General features: G+C 46.8%; 1 protein-coding gene across 2 annotated transcripts in view; it reads left to right on the plus strand.

Moving 5' to 3' along the window:
- LOC143943378 (receptor-interacting serine/threonine-protein kinase 3-like) overlaps positions 1–21,495 on the plus strand; it is an 88,826-nt gene that overhangs the window by 39,532 nt on the left and 27,799 nt on the right. The window lies entirely within an intron of this gene.

Here is a 21,495-nt window from a genome sequence, read left to right on the forward strand (position 1 = left end):
CTAGCTCCTTTTTAAAACAATCTACTAAACTGGCCAGAACAAGTTCTCGTGGGAGTCTATTCCACAAGGTTGCCCTTCTCTGCACTTTTTCCAGTTCTCCAATATTCTTTATGAGAACTTGAGCCCAAAATTGAACTGCATATTTCAGATGAGGTCTTACTAATGTACAGGGGTTAAATGATCTCTCTCTCTCTCTCTCTCTCCCTCTCTGTCTCTCTCTCTGTGTGTAGTCCATACCTTTCTTAATACAAAAAGGGACTTTTATTTAAGCCTAGTACAACATTTGGTCTGACCACTGTGTGTACAAGGCTTAAAGTGGTTGTAAACCCCATTCATTAAATTTGACCTAAGCACATCCATAGGCATCTGCAGAACTTTTTTTCGGGGGGGGGGGGGGGGGGCTTCATCTTAAGTTCACATATGACAATGGGTGAAGGAGAGGGGCTTTATCACATAAAGCGTTAGATCCCTCCCCCATCTACAGCCACATTCCGCATGTTTTTGGGGGGAGAATGTACCTGCTTTTGCTGTTGCAATCTGAGCCACATACAAAACCATGTAAAATATGCTGCAACCACAGCAAGTGAAGGTATAAATAAACATACAATTAGGCAATTGATCAATTACAAAAAAACTACACCTGCATTGGCTTAAGCCAGTGGGGATCTTAAATTCTATAAGGCCACAAAATCATCTTTATGGGCACAATATCATCTTTATGCTAGGTTGCTGTGCTTAACCACTTGCCTAACGGGCACTTTCACCCCTGTCCTGCCCAGGCCAATTTTCAGCTTTCAGCGCTGTCGCACTTTGAATGACAATTGCGCAGTCATGCAATACTGTCATGCATCCCTGGATGTCTTTGATAATGCCCTGGAGGAGGGGGCGAAGCGCGTCAACGTAATTTCTGGCCAACGCTAACCAGTGATGCCATCCAGAATCCTCCAGAAGACAAGGGGAAGTAACAGAGCAGCAGCCTGTGAAACACTGAGCAGCCTTTAATAATCAAATCCTGCTTTTCTAATTACAGTGGAGCTCACTAAATCTGCCTTGCAACCTACTCTATACTAGGAGGGTGCTACACATACAATTGTATTAAAGTGTATGTATAGCCATTTTTTTCTAATTTTGGATAGAGTAGGTAAGGGTCGAAATAGACTAAGGGCTGTTCTCTAAGACTGGGAGGTGATGATGTCATTAAAGAACCCAGAATGGAAATGGGAATGCTTCAAAAATCGCCTGTAGGTGCAAAATAAAGTATATTCCAATGGGCAATACATGTAAAAAGCTATGTGGCTCACTTGCAAAATTTTAGAAACAATATAAACACTACCATTATTTAAAAGTTACAAAGAATATAACATAGTATGTAAAAAGAAAATTAAGGCCACAAAAATTCAAAACAATTGAAAGTCTGCAAAAAAGTGTAGGACAAACCCCAAAACATTCTTAAAATACATTAAAAAAAGATTTGGTCTGACCATGAAGTACTTTTCAAGATAATTTCAAGTTGGTGACTGGGAGCATAGAGAAGGCTTTTTTTTTTAAATAACTACTTCAGCTCTGTGTATATAAAGCAGGGATATGCAATTAGTGGACCTCCAGCTATTGCAAAACTACAAGTCCCATCATGCCTCTGCCTCTGGGTGCCTTGCTTGTGTATGTCAGAGTCTTGCTATGCCTCATGGGATTTGTAGTTCTGCAACAGCTGGAGGTCCGCTAATTGCATATCCCTGATATAAAGGATAATGGGGGAGCTCAAGTCCTTAATGGGGATTGTATATATATATATATATATATATATATATATATATATATATATATTAGCCCCAAAAGATCCATAATGGCTCAAAGCTGACATGATCCAGAGACATTTAGAGGAAATAAATGTGAATAAAGCACCTTAACCAGATGCCTTACAGCCACATGTCCTCAAAGAGTCTGTTATTTCAAAGCCGTTATTTATCATTTTAGAGACTCTTCAACCACTTCCCACCCGGCCAATGTACATATACGGCCGGGTGGGAGCCGTCTACTTCTGATAGGACATTCAGGAACGTCCTTCAGAAGGAGGGGGATCGCGCGCGCGCGCGTGCCCACGCAGCGGCGCGATCCCGATGTGCTCGTGTCACCCGGACACGGCGCATCTCGGATCGGCAGGAGGGCTCTGTGATTGGCCCTCCTGATCACATGACGGCCGTGTCCAATCACGGCCGTCATGTGATGTAAACAAACATCCGGTTGCTAAGCAATCGGCTCCTCCTCTCCTCACACAGAAGTCATCGCTGAGGAGAGGAGAGCAGATCGCTGCAGCCGGCTGGTGATCAGTAAGTATGAGCTGTTTTTACAGCTTTTTACTCACTGATCACTAGTCTAGTGTAATACACACATCACCACACACAAAACACATGTCCCCCACATATGTCCCACTAAAATCACATGTTCCAATGATTATCTGCACACATATATACGTGATCACCTGCACACATCTGTACATGATCATTTGCGTACATATGTCCGTGATCACACAAACCAATTATTATACACTTAACGGATTTTTTTTTACCAAAAACATGTAGCAGAATACATTTTGGCTTAAATTTATGACAAAATTTGATTTTTTTGGATTTCTTTTAAAATAGAAAAAAGAAAATATTGTTTTTTTTCCAAATTTCCGCTTTTTTGCTCTTATATCGCAAAAAATAAAAAACGGAGTCGTGAATAAATACCACCAAACTAAAGCTCTATTTTTGCGAACAAAATGATAAAAATTTCATTTTGGTATAGTGTAGAATGACCGCGCAATTGTCATTGAAAGTGCGAGAGTGATGAAAGCTGAAAATTGGGCTGGGAAGGAAGGGGGCGAAAATTGGATTTTTATATACAGCTTACCTGTAAAATCCTTTTCTTGAGAGTACATCACGGGACACAGGAGCTTCATTACATAGTGGGTTATATAGGCATCTCTGGTGATTGGACACTGGTTGACCCCAATTAAGGAGAATGCCTCCCCTATATAACCCCTCCCACATGGGAGGCACCTCAGTTTTGTAGCAAAGCAATAAGAAACCACGTAAAACCCAAGAGGGGCGGGAGCCCTGTGTCCCGTGATGTACTCTCAAGAAAAGGATTTTACAGGTAAGCTGTATATAAAAATCCAATTTTCTTGATCATACATCACGGAACACAGGAGCTTCATTACATAGTGGGATGTCCCAAAGCAATGCTGATTGAGGGGAGGGAGACACAGAGCATAAATATAGACCGCCAGGGACCGGAGGACCTAAACTGCAGCCTGCAGTACACTGCGCCCGAAGGCGATATCCTCTTGCCCTCTGACATCCACCTGATAGAATCTGGTGAATGTGTGGACTGATGACCAAGTTGCAGCCTTACAGATCTGAGCCAGCGAGGCCTGGTGATGCACTGCCCAAGAAGCACTTACAGCCCTCGTTGAGTGCGCTTTAACTTGAAAAGGAGGTATCTTCCCTTTTACACTATAGGCCTGAGAAATAACCTGTCTAATCCATCTTGAGAGAGTGGATTTTGACGCCGCCTGGCCTTTCCTAGGGCCTTCTGGCAAAACAAACAAGCAATCCGTTTTCCTTATCTGAGCAGTTGCCTGAAGATAGATACTGATTGCTCTAACCACATCCAAAGTGTGCAAAGATTCTTCTTCTGCGGACTGTGGGTCTGGAAAAAAGGATGGTAGGATTACGTCTTGATTCAAATGGAATCCCGAAACCACCTTAGGTAGAAAGGACCTGTTGGGGCGCATGACCACCCGGTCCTTATGAATAATTAGATACGGCTCCTTGCTGGAGAGAGCTGCTAGCTCTGATACTCTTCTAGCCGTGGATATGGCTGCCAAGAAGACCAATTTTTTAGTCAGAACTAATGAAGCCAGATGCAAAGGTTCAAATGGTTGCCCCTGCAAAGCCGTTAGAACCAAATTCAGATCCCATGGGCATACCGGAGGTTTGACTGGCGGTCTTAACCGTATGGCCCCCTGGATGAAAGCCCGCACAAGGGAATGTGATGCAAGTGGCTTCTGAAAAAACACCGACAGGGCCGAAATCTGCACCTTGATAGTGCTTATGGCCAAATTCATTTCTAGGCCTGACTGGAGAAAGGCCAAGATCCTGCTAATGACATACTTTCTAGGATGCCATTTCCTGAGTTCACACCAGGAAACATATGCCCTCCAGATTTTGTAATAAATAAGCCTGGAGGCCGGCTTTCTGGCAATGACCAGAGTAGAAAGGACTGACCCCGAAAGGCCACGGTCTCTCAGAATGTGGGTCTCAGCAGCCAGACCGTCAAATTCAGACTGCGTAAAGCAGGATGGTAAATTGGACCCTGTGAGAGCAGATCTGGCCGGAGAGGGAGGATCCATGGCCTGCCTACTGCCAACTTCATGATTTCTGCGTACCATGGTCTCCTGGGCCAAGCCAGGGCCACCAAAAGGACCGATTTTGTCTCCCTCTTGACTCTTCCCAGGAACCGCGACAGAAGCGGGCTCGGGGGGAAGATTGTACTGATCCCAGGGAACTGTCAGAGCATCTGACCCCTGAGCAAGTGCATCTCTTGTCCTTGATACAAAATTGTCCAGTTTCCTGTTGAACCTGGATGCAAACAGATCTACGTCTGGAGTACCCCACCTGCGACATATGTTCCTGAACACGTTGGGGTGTAGAGCCCATTCTCCTGGGCACAACTGCTGGCGGCTCAGAAAATCCGCCTGCCAATTTTCCACTCCTGGAATGAAGACTGCAGAAAGACACGGAACATGCTTTTCTGCCCAGACAAGTATGCGATTCACCTCTCTTTGGGCCACCAGACTCCTGGTACCGCCCTGGTGATTGATATAAGCCACTGCTGTGGCATTGTCGGACTGAACCCGAACAGGGAGACCTTGTAGCCTGTAAGACCACCTTATGAGAGCCATATAAACTGCCCGGATCTCCAAGACATTTATGGACAATAGCCTCTCGATCGCAGACCATTTCCCCTGCGAGCGCGTCTCCTCCAACACTGCTCCCCAGCCCGTCAGGCTGGCTTTCTGTCGTGATAATCTTCCATGGAAGAGGAAGAAAAGTTTTGCCCTTCAGCAAATTCTTGGTTTGTAACCACCATACGAGACTCTTGCATGTCCCTGGGGATAGACACATAGGAAGATCCAAGGATTGGGGCTTCCTGTTCCAAGCCGCAAGGATGCATCTTTGCAGAGGCCTTGAGTGGAACTGGGCGAATGGGATGGCCTCAAAGGAGGCGACCATTTTCCCTAACAGTCTCATGCATAATCGAATGGGGGATGATCTCCTGCCCAGAATTAGGCGCACCAGATCCCCAATGGCCAAGGCTTTTGGCCTTGGAAGAAACACCCTGCCCTGAGCAGTGTCGATGACCATATCCAGGTATTCCAACCTGGTGGCAGGCTGTAGGGATGACTTTTCTAGGTTTATAATCCAACCTAGGCATTCCAGGTGTTCTAGCGTTCTGGTAGCGCTGCGGTTCAGGAACGCTACTGTTTTCTCCATGAGAAGTAAATCGTCTAGATAAGCCATGACGGCTATACCCTGAGCTCTTAGGTTTGCCAAGAGAGGGTCCAGAATCTTCGTGAAGACTCGTGGGGCCGTAGCAAGCCCGAACGGCAAGGCCACAAATTGAAAATGGCGCTTCTCTACCGCGAACCTTAGAAATATTTGGTGTGTGGGAAAAATTGGCACATGGAGATATGCATCTTTGATGTCTATTGATGCCAAAAATTCTCCCCCTTGCAGGGAGGAAACTACAGTGCGGATTGACTGCATTCGGAAGGACCGGACGCGTAAAAACCGGTTCAGATCCTTCAGATCTAGGATAGGTCTGACACTTCCATTTGGCTTCGGAACGGTGAAGAGATTCGAGTAAAATCCTGAACCCTGTTCTTTTGGGTCCACTTCTATTATCAACCCCTGGGATAGTAAGTGATCCAAGGCCAAAAAAAAAACCCTTTTTTTTGCTTTACTGGATCCCTGGGGATCCTTGACCTTAGGAAACGAGAAGGTGGAATCTCCTGAAACTCTAGCCTGTAGCCCAGAGATACCGAAGAGATCACCCACTTGTCCCGGATCTCTTCCCGCCAGGCTCCTGCAAACTGCAGTTTGCAGGAGCCTTCCCCCCACTCGGCCGAGCGGGGGCGCCCCTTCACAAGGAAGCTTTTGGGCTCTGCTTGGCAGGCTTTCGCCCCCAAGTCTTTTTCTGCCCCTGGGCTCGGCCCTGAGCCTTTCCCGTAGAGGAGGGCTGAGAAGGCCGTCGCCACTGCTTAGAGCTTGATGCTCCGGGAGAGAGAGCATGCCTGAATGAAGGACGCTTGCTCCTTTTGACTGGAAGGAGAGTAGATTTACCTCCTGAGATTTTTTGGACGAATTTATCTAATTCTTCTCCAAACAAACGTTCCCCTTTGAACAGGAACCCAATCAAATGCTTCTTGCATGACAGCTCAGCTGCCCAATTCTTTAGCCATAGGGCCCTTCGCATGTGAACCAACATGAGAGACAAACGTGATGCTTGTTGAACAGAATCCAAAATCGCATCAATCATGAAACATAGAATATGAGGCATTTCTGCATAATTTTCTACTTCCTCACTGGGAAGGAGCCCAAGCATCTGCTTAACCTGTTCCTTGAGGAACTGGCACAACCCCACGGCTGCGACTGTAGGTTGCACTACATCGCTAGCCATGGAAAAGGAGGCTTTTAACCACTTGCAGACCGGACCAATTTGCTGGTCAAAGACCAGACCCCTTTTTGCGATTCAGCACTGCGTCGCTTTAACTGACAATTGCGCGGTCGTGCGACGTGGCTCCCAAACAAAATTGACGTCCTTTTTTTCCCACAAATAGAGCTTTCTTTTGGTGGTATTTGATCACCCCTGCGGTTTTTATTTTTTGCGCTATAACCAAAAATAGAGCGACAATTTTGAAAAAAAAACGCATTATTTTATATTTATTATAATTTTGTTATAATAAATATCCCCCAAAAATATATAAAAAAACAATTTTTTTCCCTCAGTTTAGGCCGATACGTATTCTTCTACATATTTTTGGTTAAAAAAAATCGCAATAAGCGATTATTGATTGGTTTGCGCAAAAGTTATAGCGTTTACAAAATAGGGATAGTTTTATAGCATTTTTATTAATAATTTTGTATTATTTTTTTTTACTAGTAATGGCGGCGATCAGCGATTTTTATTGTGACTGCGACATTGTGGGGGACCCATCGGACATTTTTGACACATTTTTGGGACCATTGTCATTTATACAGTAATCACTGCTATATAAATGCAGTGATTCCTGTGTAAATGACACTGGCAGTGAAAGGGTTAACCAGTGGGTGGCAGTCTAGGGGTTAAGTGTTCCTAGGGGTGTGTTACTAACTGTGGGGGGGTTGGGCTTTCATTTAGTGAACACTGATCTCTGCTCCAATCACATGGAGCAGAGATCAGCGTCACTAGTTGCTAGGCAGAATGGAGAAATGTTGTTTACACAGCATTTCCTCCATTCGGCCGCTCCGTGAGACGATCGCGGGGATGCCCGCGGCGATCGAGTCCGCGGGTCCCGCGACCGGACTCACGGGGGTCCCGACCAGCGCGGGAGCGCGCCGGCGCGCTCCCGATGGCAGGGCGGCATTGAATATTGGACGTACCTGTATGCCAATATGCCTGCCCGTGCCATTCTGTCGACGTACATCGTCGTGCGCTGGTCGGGAAGTGGTTAATAAGGTTTCCAGCTTTTTATCAGTTGGATCTTTAAATACCTGCGCATTATCCAACGGACAAGTCAGGTTTTTATTCACGCAAGAAACAGCTGCATCGACAGATGGGACCCCCCACTTCTTGGTGAAACTTTCCTCCAGAGGATAATGCACAGAAAACCTTTTAGGAGGAGCAAATAGTTTATCGGGATGTCCTCAATCCTTATACATCAATTTATCCATTAAGGGATGAATTGGGAAGGAATAGGCAGTCTGTGGGGCTTTCCTGACTCCCAGGGAAGAAACAGAGGACGTAGCGACTTCAGCAGCAGGCATTCTGAATGTGGTACGCACCAATTCAGTATAATACTGCACCTGTTTTCTGAGCGCCTGGGAGGAGGGGACTCTCTCCTCTTCCTCTGATTCATCCGACTGCTCATGATCCCTATCCCAAGATAGAGATCTCTCCTCATTTTTATAAGAAACATCTGAGAGAGGGATTTCAGCAGAGGGAGGGGGTCTACCCCTTTTCCTGCTATCTTTCAGGGAAGCAGAAATAAAATTCATTATTCTCCCTTCAAAACCCTCCAATGTAGCCTTAAGGGAGTCCTCAGTGACATAAACCGGGGCTGAGACATTAGGAGAGGCTGCAAAACCTGACAGGGGCACTGACTCGTCTTGAGAGGCTGGCTCCAGTCTTGCAGGGGGGGGTGGTAACTTACAGGCACTTTTAGAACCCCTGGACCTACACAGTGATTTACCAGTGCCTTTGCTACCTCCCCAAGACCCTCTTATGAGGAGACATAGTCCTAAGCTACAAAGCAGAGGTACTAGTACAAGTGCAATCACTGTTGTGCTTAAAGTCTCACCATAAATATAAATGCTTAAAGTGGAGGTCCACCCTAAAGTGGACCTCCGCTCATCGGAACCCTCCCCCCCTCCGGCGCCACAATTGGCACCTTTCAGGGGGGAGGGGGGTGCAGATACCTGTACAGTACAGGTATTCTGCACCCACTTCCGGGATAGCTCTCTGCGGAAAGGGGCGTATATTACGCCCCTTTCCGCAAGTCCCGCCCCTTTCCGCAAGTGCCCCGCTGCCTGCTGGGAAAACACACAGATCCCAGAGGCAGCAGGGACCGTCCTTATTGCGCAGCGCGGCTCGCGCATGCGCAGTAGGGAACCGGGAAATGAAGCCGAAAGGCTCCATTTCCTGATTCCCATACCCAAGATGGCGGTGACAGCACCCGAGAAACGATCTACTGATCGGCTTCGGGTGCCGACATCACGGGCGCGCTGGACAGGTAAGTGTCACTATTTTAAAAGTCAGCAGCTGCAGTATTTGTAGCTGCTGGCTTTTAAAAAAAAAAAAAAACGCGGAGTCCCGGTGGACTCCCGCTTTAAACTGCACAACCTGATGCTGAGTAGGTGTCTAAGGTTTGCCTGGATCCAATCCCCACGGATACTTACTGCCCACAGCTCCTGTGTCTCCAATTACAGCCCCCTGACGCTCTGGGCTTTTTAAATATGCCGCCTGGCGCCTGCGCAGTACAGCGCCGTGCACACTGACGTGCACGGCTCACAACCACACTCCCTCCTCCTCCATTAGGCCGGGAACGAGCCCGGCGCGTGCACGAAGACTGCGGAATCCAGGGGAAGGAGAACCCCACCGGAGCTGCGTGGGACCCCCAGACTACGTGGGACCCCTGTGTTTACCTTGATGTGGCAGGGCCTGCAATGGAGACGTGAGACAGCTGGAGAACCAGGCTTCACTGAGCATGTGTATTGAAAGGCATGTAAGTATGCATCAGGCTGCTCTTACTCCCTCTAGTGGTGGAAACCAGGTAAGACATACAACTACTCAAAACAAAGAAATCCATCACATAAATATGTATATAGGATTAACTTCCCTTACCTGTCCTCGCCGCAGGAATTGCTGAAACAGACAAATTCCAGCCTTCACCCATCACAGCGGGTAGTGTTAGCCAACCTTTAGGTTTATCTGGGGCTCTTTCTCGGAAGAGCCTCCTACCTGGACCATGTAAAAGACTCTGCCAGAAACTTTCGTGCGCTCTGTATAAACAGTACACCAAGTCTGGTTTTCCCAGAGCCCAGTCTTCCAATAGGAGAGGACTTACAGGCCAAACCTCGCTTCTTCGGCTGATGAGGCCCGGGTACCATACCATCTTGGGAGTCAAATATCGGCCCGAGGTATGGATCCGGTTTTGTTGTAGCCCTTAGGGACCTGCATAGAGCTAAAGTTTTAAGTGACCAACCACCATAGATACTGGCGAAAAAACTGAGGTGCCTCCCATGTGGGAGGGGTTATATAGGGGAGGAATTCTCCTAAATTGGGGTCAACCAGTGTCCAATCACCAGAGGTGCCTATATAACCCACTATGTAATGAAGCTCCTGTGTCCCGTGATGTATGATCAAGAAAGTGCCCTGTATTGTAGTGGTTAATGACTGGTATAGCATCACTGGATTGGCGTAAGGCCGATGTGGTGCATATATTTAAAAAGCGGTTAAAGTCTTTATCAAAATACTACAGACCGGTTAGTTTAACTTCTATAGACATGAATATACTTGAGAGTTTAAAGTGATTCTAGAAGTTGTAATTAAAAAATAATAATATTTTATACTTACCAATATACTTACTTACCAATCCTCCCCCATGCCGAGTGCCCCAATAGCAAGCCTCTTGTCATGAGGGCACTCGAGAAGACTCAACATTGTCAATTCACACACAGAGCATGGCTCAGCCCTGCCCCCACTCTCTCCTCATTGGTCCACTGCTGTGAGAGAGAGGCCCGGGAGAGCCGCTGCTCTCATGCACATCTTTGGACCCATATGGGGCTCAGGTAAGTATAAAGGGGGCTGGGGGTGAACTACACCCAAAAGTATTTTTACCTTAAATGCATTAAAGTAAAAAAAAACCTGCCTTTAGAACCACTTTAACCACTTCAGCCTCGGAAGAATTTACCCCCTTCCTGACCAGATCAGTTTTTGCGATACGGTACTGCGTCGCTTTAACTGACAATTGCGCAGTTGTGCGATGTTGCACCCAAATAAAATTTACATTCTTTTTTTCCCCACAAATAGAGCTTTCTTTTGGTGGCATTTGATCACCTCTGCATTTTTTTTGCACTATAAACAAAGAAAGAGCAACCATTTTGAAAAAAAACTATATTTTTTACTTTTCGCTATAATAAATATCCCCCAAAAATATATAAAAAAACAAATGTCTTTCTCAGTTTAGGCTGATATGTATTCTTCTACATATTTTTGGCAAAAAAAAAGGCAATAAGCGTATATTGATTAGTTTACGCAAAAGTTATAGCGTCTACAAAATAGGGGATAGATTTATGGCATTTTTATTCTTATTTTTTTATTATTAATGGCAGCAATCTGGGATTTTTATCGTGACTGCGACATTATGGCGGACACATCGGACACGTTGACACTATTTTGGGACCATTGTAATTTATACAGTGATCAGTGCAATAAAAATGCACTGATTGCTGTTTAAATGACACTGGCAGGGAAGGGGTTAAACACTAGGGGGCGATCAAGGGGTTAAGTGTGTCCTAGAGTGTGATTCTAACTGTGGGGGGATGGGCTACCACTGACATGACAGCGATCACTGCTCCTGATGACAGGGAGCAGTAGATCTCTGTCATGTCACAAGGCAGAACAGAGAAATGCCTTGTTTGCATCTCCCCGTTCTGGCGCTCCATGACACGATCGCGTGACACCGGCGGACATTGAGTCCATGGGACCCGTGGGCACGATCAAGGAGCATGCAGGGGGCGCTCGCCCCCACAATGCCGCGTCTTAAAGGGGACGTACCTGTATGCTCATTTGCACAGCCATGCCATTGTGCTGATGTATATCGTTGTGCACTGGTCGGCAAGTGGTTAATAAAAGTTCACATAGAGGAGTGTTCGCCAAAAACAATATTTTAAGTGGTAGCAAGCATGGATTTAGAAAAGATTAAGGTTCTCAAACAAATCTGATTTATTTTTATGAGAAAGTAAGCGGAAACTTAAAGAAACGAGTGGCTGTGGACATAGTATACTTGTATTTTACAAAAGCTTTGGACACAGTTCTCCACACAAGGCTAATGTGAAAATTAAGATCTACAGGCTTAGTAAATTCAGTTTGTAAAGGGAGAGAAAAATGGCATGAAGACCATAGTCAGAGAGTAGTGGCTAATGATTCATACTCTGAATGGTCTAAGGTGTGATTTACCCCAAGGTTCAATGTTGGGATCCTTACTTTTTAACCTATTTATAAATGATATAGGGTCTGGGATCAAAAGTACAATTTCAAAGTTGCAGATGAGAGCAAGCTATGTAGTAGAATAACATCCTTACAGGATGCACTGTGTAATAGGGCATCTATGTGGCAAAAGAGGTTTAATGTTGATAAATGTAAAGTTTGCACTTGGCGGCCAAGACTATGCATGCATCATACATACTAGGAGGAGTACAACTGGGGGAATCAATGGCGGAGAAGGATCTTGGTGTTCTGGTAGAACATAAGCTTAATAATAGCATGCAATGCATCTTGGATCTGGTGGACAGATTACTGGGAGGGGCCGGGGAAGACCCAGCTGTCATGGTGCACGTTGGCACCAATGACAAATTCAGAGGCAGATGGAGTGTCCTAAAGAACGATTTTAGGGACTTGGGAGCTAAATTGATTAAAAGGACCTCCAAGGTAGTATTTTCCGGGATACTACCAGTACATAGAGCCAAACCAGAAAGGCAGAGGGAGATTAGGGAAGTAAACAAGTGGCTGAGGAGCTGGTGTAGTAAGGAGGGGTTTGGGTTCCTGGAGGACTGGGCCGACTTCTCAGTCGATAACCAGTATTATAGAAGGGATGGACTGCTTCTAAATGAGGAGGGTACAGATCAGTTGGGAATGAAGATGGCCAAAAAGTTAGAGGGGTTTTTAAACTAGGCGATGGGGGGGGGGGGGGTCCAGAGGCAGAGATAGTCAGTGCGAAACATATTCCAGAGGGTAGTATTGGGGGCATTAGTGATAGCTTCACCAAAGCACATAAACCCAAGGTAACTATAGTAGCAAGTCCTAGTTGCAATTTTGGAACACCCAATAAGAGGATAATATGCGACTGCTCTAAACTACATGGCATGTTCACCAATGCCAGGAGCCTGGCGGACAAGATGGGTGAACTAGAGATACTATTGTATGAGGAGGATTTGAATTTTGTGGGAATTTCAGAGACCTGGTTCAACAGCTTTCATGATTGGCTGGCAACCATTCAAGGGTATACCCTTTTTTCGCAAGGATAGAGAGAGTAAAAAAGTGTACAAGTGAATGTGAGAGATGACATTACTAAGGGAGCTAGGGAGGAGATGGAATCCTTATGTGTAGAGCTCCAAAGGGACGAAGCTAAGGGGAAAATAATACTGGGAGTATGCTATAGACCCCCTAACCTGAAGGAGGAAGGGGAGACAGATCTCCTAACACAATTTGGATTAGCAGCAAGAATGGGAAGTGTTATCATAATGGATTGGGGATTTAAATTATCCAGACATAGACTGGGCGAAGGGAACCACGCATTCATCTAAGGCTCGCCAGTTCCTAAATGTCTTGCAGGACAATTTTTATGGGTCAGATGGTAGACACACCAACTAGAAATAAAGCATTACTGGATCTACGGATGTGAAAATATGAGGCAATGTAGGCAACAGCAATCACAGATCAATTGGCTTCAGTATAAATCACACAAATAGGAAACATAAGGGGTATACAAAGACACTGAATTTCAAAAGAGCCAACTTCCCTAAATTGCGAACCTTGCTAGAAGGCATAAATTGGGATAAAATCTTAGGAACAAAGGGCATTAGCCAATGCATCCCATTTGGTAATAAATTTAAAAGAGCGAACAAAAGTCCTGCATGGCTTAACTCCAGTGTAAAAATGCATATAAAAGCAAAAGAGAAGGCCTTCAAAAAGTACAAGGTTGAGGGATCATCATCAGCATTCAGACTTTATAAAGAATGCAATAAGAAATGTAAGGGCAGTAAGGATGGCTAAGATAGAACATGAAAACCGGAGTTAGACTTACCGGTAACTCTTTTTCTAGGAGTCTTCCAGGACAGCCTTTGAGATATAGGGCTCCTCCCTCCGGGACAGGAAACACGTCAAGCCAATTAAATAAAAGGTGTGGTCCTCCAGGCCCTCCTCAGTTTTACTCCAAGAACCGCCGGGAGGCTCTGAAAGACATAACACACTAACAATCATGTTAATACACATCCTCACCACTTAGTCCAATTTAAACAACTTTGGGTGGGAAGCCAGGCTGTCCTGGAAGACTCCTAGAAAAAGAGTTACCGGTAAGTCTAACTCCGGTTTTCTCATATCGTCTTCCAGGACAGCCTTTGAGATGATAAGCAAGGAGCTCACCTTGTCAGGGCGGGACCACTGCCTGGAGGACCTTACGTCCAAAAGTCTGCTCTTTATCAGACCATAAATCCAGACGGTAATGTCTTGCGAACGTTGAGTAGCTGGACCATGTTGCTGCTTTGCAGATCTCCTCCGGAGAGGCTCCAGCTCTCTCTGCCCATGATGCGGAAACCGCCCTTGTAGAGTGTGCCTTAACTAAGGGTGCCTGCTTCCCCTCTAACTCATAGGCTTTAACTATCGCCATTCGTATCCACCTGGCGATAGACGCTTTGGACGCCTTGCAGCCCTTGCGGGCGCCCGAAAAATTAACAAAAAGTGAGTCTGACTTCCTGAAGACCTTAGTGGCTTCTAAAAAAATCAATAGACTTCTTCTGACGTCTAACAAACTTAAAGATCTCGCCTCATCCTTGTCTGAGGTTGAGAAAAAAGTTGGCAAAATAATATCCTGTGTCCTATGAAAAGTGGACACCACTTTAGGAAGAAAACTAGGATCAGTCTTAAGTACTACCCTGTCCTCTAAGATTAACAGAAATGGCTCTCTGACCGAGAGCGCTTGTAGATCACTGACCCTTCTAGCTGACGTGATCGCTATCAAAAATACAGTCTTTAGTACAATCCACTTAAGTGAAGCCCCCTCTAATGGTTCAAATGGATCTTGGGTCAGAGCTCTAAGAACCAAGGCCAAATCCCAAGTAGGACAGGACTTCATTCTCACAGGCCTGGATCTAGATAGAGCCTTGAAGAAGTTCCTGACAAATGGATTCTGCTGAAGGGAGGACTGAAGGAAAACACTTAAGGCCGCCACCTGTACCTTTAGAGTGCTGATAGATAGGCCCAGTTCTACCCCTGCCTGTAGAAAATCTAGGACTGCCGGGACCCCGGGACTTGCAATCCCCTGTTCTCGCAACCAGGAATTAAACCTCTTTCCTACCTTGGCGTAAATTGCCCTAGTAACAGGTTTACGGCATTCTAACAAGGTCTTAATCACTCTCTCTGAGAAACCCTGTGACCTTAAGATTTGTTCCTCAGATACCAGGCCGCAAGCTTGAGCCTCTCTATCTGAGGGCACAGGATCGGCCCCTGGGAAAGTAAGTCCTCCCTGACTGGTAGAAACAGCGGAGGATGTACGGCCAATCTCTTTATGCTGGCAAACCAGGGTCTCCTTGGCCAAAAAGGAGCTACTAAAATGAGGTCCGTAGTTTCCGAACGGAACTTCTGCAGAACCTCCGCCACCATCCTTACAGGAGGAAAGGCGTAACACAGGCCAAACATCCATGGATTGGCAAGGGCGTCTATCCCCCTGGCCCGATCCTGTGGGTGAACCGAAAAAAATTGTGTCACCTTCCTGTTGCCTTCTGTTGCAAATAGGTCTATTTCTGGCCTTCCCCAGCATGACACGATCTCCTCGAACACTTCCTTGTTGAGGGCCCACTCGTCCTGACCTATCTTCTGGCGACTGAGAAAGTCGGCCAGGAAATTCTGGGTTCCCTTTAGGTGAATGGCTGATATTGAGGACAAATTCTTCTCTGCCCAGCAGAAGATTTTGTCCGCAATTACCTGCAGTGCAGGGCTTCTGGTTCCCCCTTGCTTGTTCAGGTAGGCTACTGCTGTCACATTGTCTGAGCGAACTTGCAGATCCCTGCCATGTAACTGGGACTGGAATGTTTCTATAGCTTTCCAGACTGCCAGAAGTTCCTTCTGGTTTGAGGAACGACCTGTCTCTAGGTTCGACCAGGAACCCTGGGCTAAGCTTCCCTCTAGGTGGGCACCCCAACCCAGCGCACTGGCATCGGTCGTGACCACCACCGTAGCTTGTGGGGACCAGGGAAGACCCCTGTCTAGGTTGACCTGGGCCCGCCACCACCAAAGAGACCTCCTGACTGCCGAGGATAGGGGCATAACCTGATCCAGGCTCTCCTGCCTGCCATCCCAATAACGGAGCATGAGTCTTTGTAAAGGACGCTGATGATGTCTTGCCCAGGCCACCGCTGGAAAGCATGATGTCATCAACCCTAGGACTCTCATCACCTCCCTGATCTGGGCTTCCCGACCAGATTGAAGCTGGGCTACCGCCTGCTCTAGCTTGCCGATCTTCTCCTCCGGAAGAAATACTCTCATTTCCACTGAAGAAATCCTGTATCCTAAATACAGGACCTCCTGTGAGGGGGTCAGCTGGGATTTTTCCTGGTTTATCAGCCACCCCAGTGAGCGCAGGAAAACCAAGGCCTCCTGTATGTCCCTCTGCAGCTGTTGGGCCGACTGGGCTATGAACAGTAGATCGTCCAGATATGGGATCACTGTTATAGCCTTGAGCCTTAATGGGGCCAGTGCCTCTGCCAGAACTTTTGTAAAGACTCTTGGTGAGGCTGAAAGCCCGAAGGGGAGAGCTCGAAACTGGAGGTGTAACACCCCCGTGTTCAACCTCACCGCCAACCTGAGAAATCTCTGAGATTCCGGATGAATCGGGATATGCAAATATGCATCCCTGAGATCCACTGTGGCCATGTGACAGCCCTGAAACGGGAATTTGGTTACCGAGAAGATTGACTCCATCCGGAACCGCTTGTATTTTATAAATCTGTTCAGGGGACGGAGATTCAGTATTAACCTGAACTTCCCCGAAGGTTTCTTTACCACGAATACGTGGGAGTAAACCCCCAAGCCTCGCTCCTCCTGAGGTACCTGCACCATTACTTCTTGGTCCACCAGATCCCCCAGAAGAAGAGCCAAAGCCTCTGCTTTCTCTTGGTCCCTTGGTAACCTTGTTACTTGAAAGTTCGGGAGGGGAACTGAACCAAACTCCAACCTGTAGCCGTTCCTTACAAGATCTCGAATGAACGGACTTTCGGTTGAAGCTTCCCACTGTGGGAGGAACTTCCCCAGTCTTCCTCCCACCGGGACGCAGGAGTCACTGGGTTTTAGGGGAGGGTTGAGGAGGATTGAATAAGATACCTCCTCTGCCTCTTCCCTTGTGACCCGTCCAATGCCCTTTCCTGCAGGTTTTGCTGCCTGGGGCTTCGAAAAAGGCGTTTCCCTTCAGGTCTCTTTTTCCTTTCTGGGAAAGCTTTCTTCCTATCCTGCGTGCGCTCTAACGCCTCTTGCAGGCCGGGCCCAAACAAATGGTCCCCTGAAAAGGGTAATCCACACAACTTTAGTTTTGAAGCTGTGTCTCCTGACCAGGTTTTAAGCCAAACGGCCCTTCTGGCAGCGTTCACTAGTGCTGCTGATCTAGCAGCCAGTTTGACTGATTCTGCAGAGGCATCCGCTAAAAAGCCCACCGCTTTAAACAGTAGCGGAAAGGACTTCAACAGCTGTTGCCTAGAAGTACCTGCAGAAATATGTGATTGTAACTGTGTAAGCCAACACTCCAAGTTTCTGGCCACACAGGTAGCTGCTAGGGCCGGTTTAAGCCCAATGGAAGAGGCATCCCAGGCTCTCTTGAGCAGTAGATCTCCCCTCTTATCCATAGGGTCCCTGAGTGAACCCATATCATCAAAGGCCAAATCTGTCTTCTTAGAGACCTTAGCCAAGGGAGCGTCTAACTTGGGAACCTTGTTCCAGGGATGCACCGCATCCGATTCAAAAGGGAACCTCCTTCTAAGGCTACCTGAAAAAAATGGCCTTTTTTCCGGTTGTTCCCACTCCAGCAGAATCGCCTCCACTAGCGACTTATGGACGGGGAATACCCTGTCTTTCATTACACTCGACCCTTGATACATCATGTCGTGTTTTGAAAGCTGGACCTGTTCTTCTCTGATCTCTAAGGTGTCATATATAGCCTTGAGGAGGTCACCCACATCATCCAAAGACAGCTTGTATCTGGCTGATCTAATGGCCTCTTCCTCCCCCTCAGATTCTGAAGTAGACTCTGTCCTAGAGGAGGCTAATGACCTGGATAACCTCTCCCTATCCACCTCCTCCTCCTGACTTGGTTCGGATAAGGAAGGCATACTCACGGCTCTGGGTAAAGAGACAGAAGGACCCTGCATCCTATCCATCATGTTTTTAAAAGATTGGAAGGTGGATGCAATCTCATCCTTTACGGATGTTAAAACATTGTGACAAGCTGCCACCGAGTCCTCTTTTACCAGGCTACTGACACAATCTGGGCAAAGCGGCTTCTCCCAACCGGTGCCTAACTTAGCCCCACACACGGCACATTTCCTTCTGGGTAAAGGTATCTGGGCTCTGTCCTGTTTAACCTAAAAACAAAGAAAAACAGGGTCCCATTAAAATACCACCCCTAACCACACCACTGTGCTTCTAGGGTCTGTTTAGGAAGTGCCCCCCTTCACCAGCAGGTTCTCCACCCCGGGAAGGTGCTACGGGTCAGAGTGACCCCCCACCCCCCAGTGTAAGTCCTGGTCTGCCCTCACCAAGCTTACCTGAGAGGTACTGGAGCCTGTTGAACCGGAGTCCACCTGCACAACCGCACTCTCCATGGTTCCTGTGTATCACCCAGTCTCTCTGAGCCTTCACACTGCTCCAGGCAACCCTGTAGTCACACCGCCGCGCCCAAAGGACTGGAACGGGTCCTGCGGCGCCCCCTGATGACGCGAATCCGGCGGAAGTGCGTCTCTCCCACTTCCGTACGCCAGAACGCAAAAACTCCGCCCCGACGCCGTGCGTTCTTACGAACGTACCGATCACAGTACCCGAACGCCGGTCGGTAGAGCGAACGTCTCCCGCCGCCTCCGACCGACAGGTACGAGCGGTTAGCGCTCCGAGGGGGAGATTGCCGCGTATCGGGGTCCCGTTCTCTCCGAACGTTTAAATGGCAGCGGGGACTGAAAGCTACCCTCTCCTCCCTTCGTTCGGACCGAGGGGTGCTAAGGGCCAGGTCCATCAAGGCGCTCTCCCCAGGTAAAACCCCTGAGAAGGAGCTCCCCTTACCAGTTCCAAGACGTGCTCCTTCCCGTCCGGCAGGAAACACAAAAACTGAGGAGGGCCTGGAGGACCACACCTTTTATTTAATTGGCTTGACGTGTTTCCTGTCCCGGAGGGAGGAGCCCTATATCTCAAAGGCTGTCCTGGAAGACGATATGAGAAAGACACATAGTGGAGGAGAAGAAATTCTTTCAGTATGTAAACAGTAAAAAGGAAGGACAGACCATATTTGCCCCATAAAGACAGAGGAAGGACATCTAGTTACAAAGGATGCGGAGATGGCGAAGGTATTGCATTTATTCTTCTCCCCAGTCTTTGTAAAGGAATCAGGGGGCTTCAGTAAGCAAAACTGCAGTGTTTATCCTCATGAAACATCACAGGAACCACCTTTTTGATTGAAAATGTATACTTTATTTTGCAAGAAAATATACAAAAAACAAATACTTTGAACAGGGTACATTCCACTCTGTACTGCGACGCAGCGCATAAATACACTACATAACAATACAGTTCCAAGCATACAAATAAATTACATTCATCCTACGGTATGATTCCTGATATCTTGCGCAGAGTAATAATACCCTGAAACATCACATCATGCATGACGCCGCATTACCCTAAAAGCATTACAGAAAACATGTCAGAAAAAACAGGTCATACTGTCATAGTCAAAGTCAAATGGCATTTCAATGAGCAACATGTGTGATGGGGGGGGGGGGGGGGGTGGAGAAGGTGGGGTAGGGAGGGGAAAAAGAGTTCACAGGCCTGAAGCTTTATTGAACTGCCAAAGGATACATAGTGGTGGTGGGGGGATCTTCAGACCTCCTCTTCCTAATTAAAGTCCATCAAGTGATAGTCTCTGAGAAGACTGTGAATCAGTCTGTGACAGTCCTCGCTGGACATCCTCTCTCTCTGGTGGATGAGGAGCTTTCTGGCACAACAAACAGCGTCCTTAAAGCAACACAGCACCCGCCAGGCACTATCAATGTCCTCCTGTGAATGAGTTCCACAAAAGAGTCCGTTCAACACACCAAAGTGTGTGATAGCAGTCTGTGGAACAAAGTCTTTGAGATCAGGTTCCAGAGCCCTCAACAGGCCCTGTGCAAAGGGACACTCCCAGAAAACATGCAGAGCAGTTTCCTCCTGGATGATGCAAAAGGGCAGTGTCTGTATCTGCACAGGTCATCACAGGAACCACCTCCATGGTTAACAGAGGACAGAATTAAAATTAGACTTGGGAAACTTAACATTAATAAATCACCAGGACCAGATGGCTTACACCCCAGGGTACTTAGGGAGTTCAGTCAAGTAATTGCCAGACCATTGTTCCTAATTTTTACTAACCATCTACTGACTGGAATGGTTCCAGCTGATTGGCTTTTCTCCAATGTAGCACCAATATTTAAAAAGGGCCCAAAATACATCCCTGGGTATTACAGACCAGTTAGCCTAACATCAATAGTATGTAAACTCTTGGAGGGGATGATAAGGGACTATATACAAGATTTCAGTAATAAGAACGGTATCATTAGCAGTAATCAGCATGGATTCATGAAGAATCGTTCATGCCAAAACCAACATTAACATTCTATGAGGAGGTGAGTTGCCATCTAGATAAAAGAAGGCTTGTAGATGTGGTGTATCTGGATTTTGCAAAAGCATTTGACACAGTTCCCCATAAATGTTTTCTGTACAAAATAAGGTCCGTTGGCATGGACCATAGGGTGAGTACATGTATTTAAAACTGGCTACAAGGGCGAGTTCAGAGGGTGGTGATAAATGGGAAGTACTTGGAATGGTCAGGGGTTCCCCAGGATTCTATGCTGGGACCAATCCTGTTTAATTTGTTCATAAACGACCTGGAGGATGGGGTAAACAGTTCAATCTCTGTATTTGCAGATGATCCTAAGCTAAGCAGGACAATAACTTCTCCGCAGGATGTGGAAAACTTGCAAAAAGATCTGAACAAATTAATGGGGTGGGCAACTACATGGCCTAAATGAGGTTCAATGTAGAAAAATGTAAAATAATGCATTTGGGTGGCAAAAATATGAATGCAATCTATACACTGGGCGGAGAACCTCTGGGGGGAATCTAGGATGGAAAAGGACCAGGAGGTCCTAGTAGATGATAAGCTCAGCAATGGCATACAATGCCAAGCTTCTGCTAACAAAGCAAACAGAATATTGGCATGCATTAGAAAGGTTAATTCCAGAGATAAAACGATAATCCTCCCGCTCTACAAGACTCTGGTCCAGCCGCACCTAGATTATGCTGTCCAGTTCTGGGCACCAGTCCTCAGGGAGGATGTACTGGAAATGGAGCGAATACAAAGAAGGGCAACAAAACTAATAAAGGGTTTGGAGGATATTAGTTATGAGGAAAGGTTGCGAGTACTGAACTTATTCTCTCTGGAGAAGAGACGCCTGAGAGGGTATA

This window comes from Lithobates pipiens, unplaced genomic scaffold (genome assembly GCF_037356315.1).
Source record: "Lithobates pipiens isolate NorthernLeopardFrog02 unplaced genomic scaffold, aLitPip1_a1.2 Scaffold_30, whole genome shotgun sequence".
NCBI classification, from domain to species: Eukaryota; Metazoa; Chordata; class Amphibia; order Anura; family Ranidae; genus Lithobates; species Lithobates pipiens.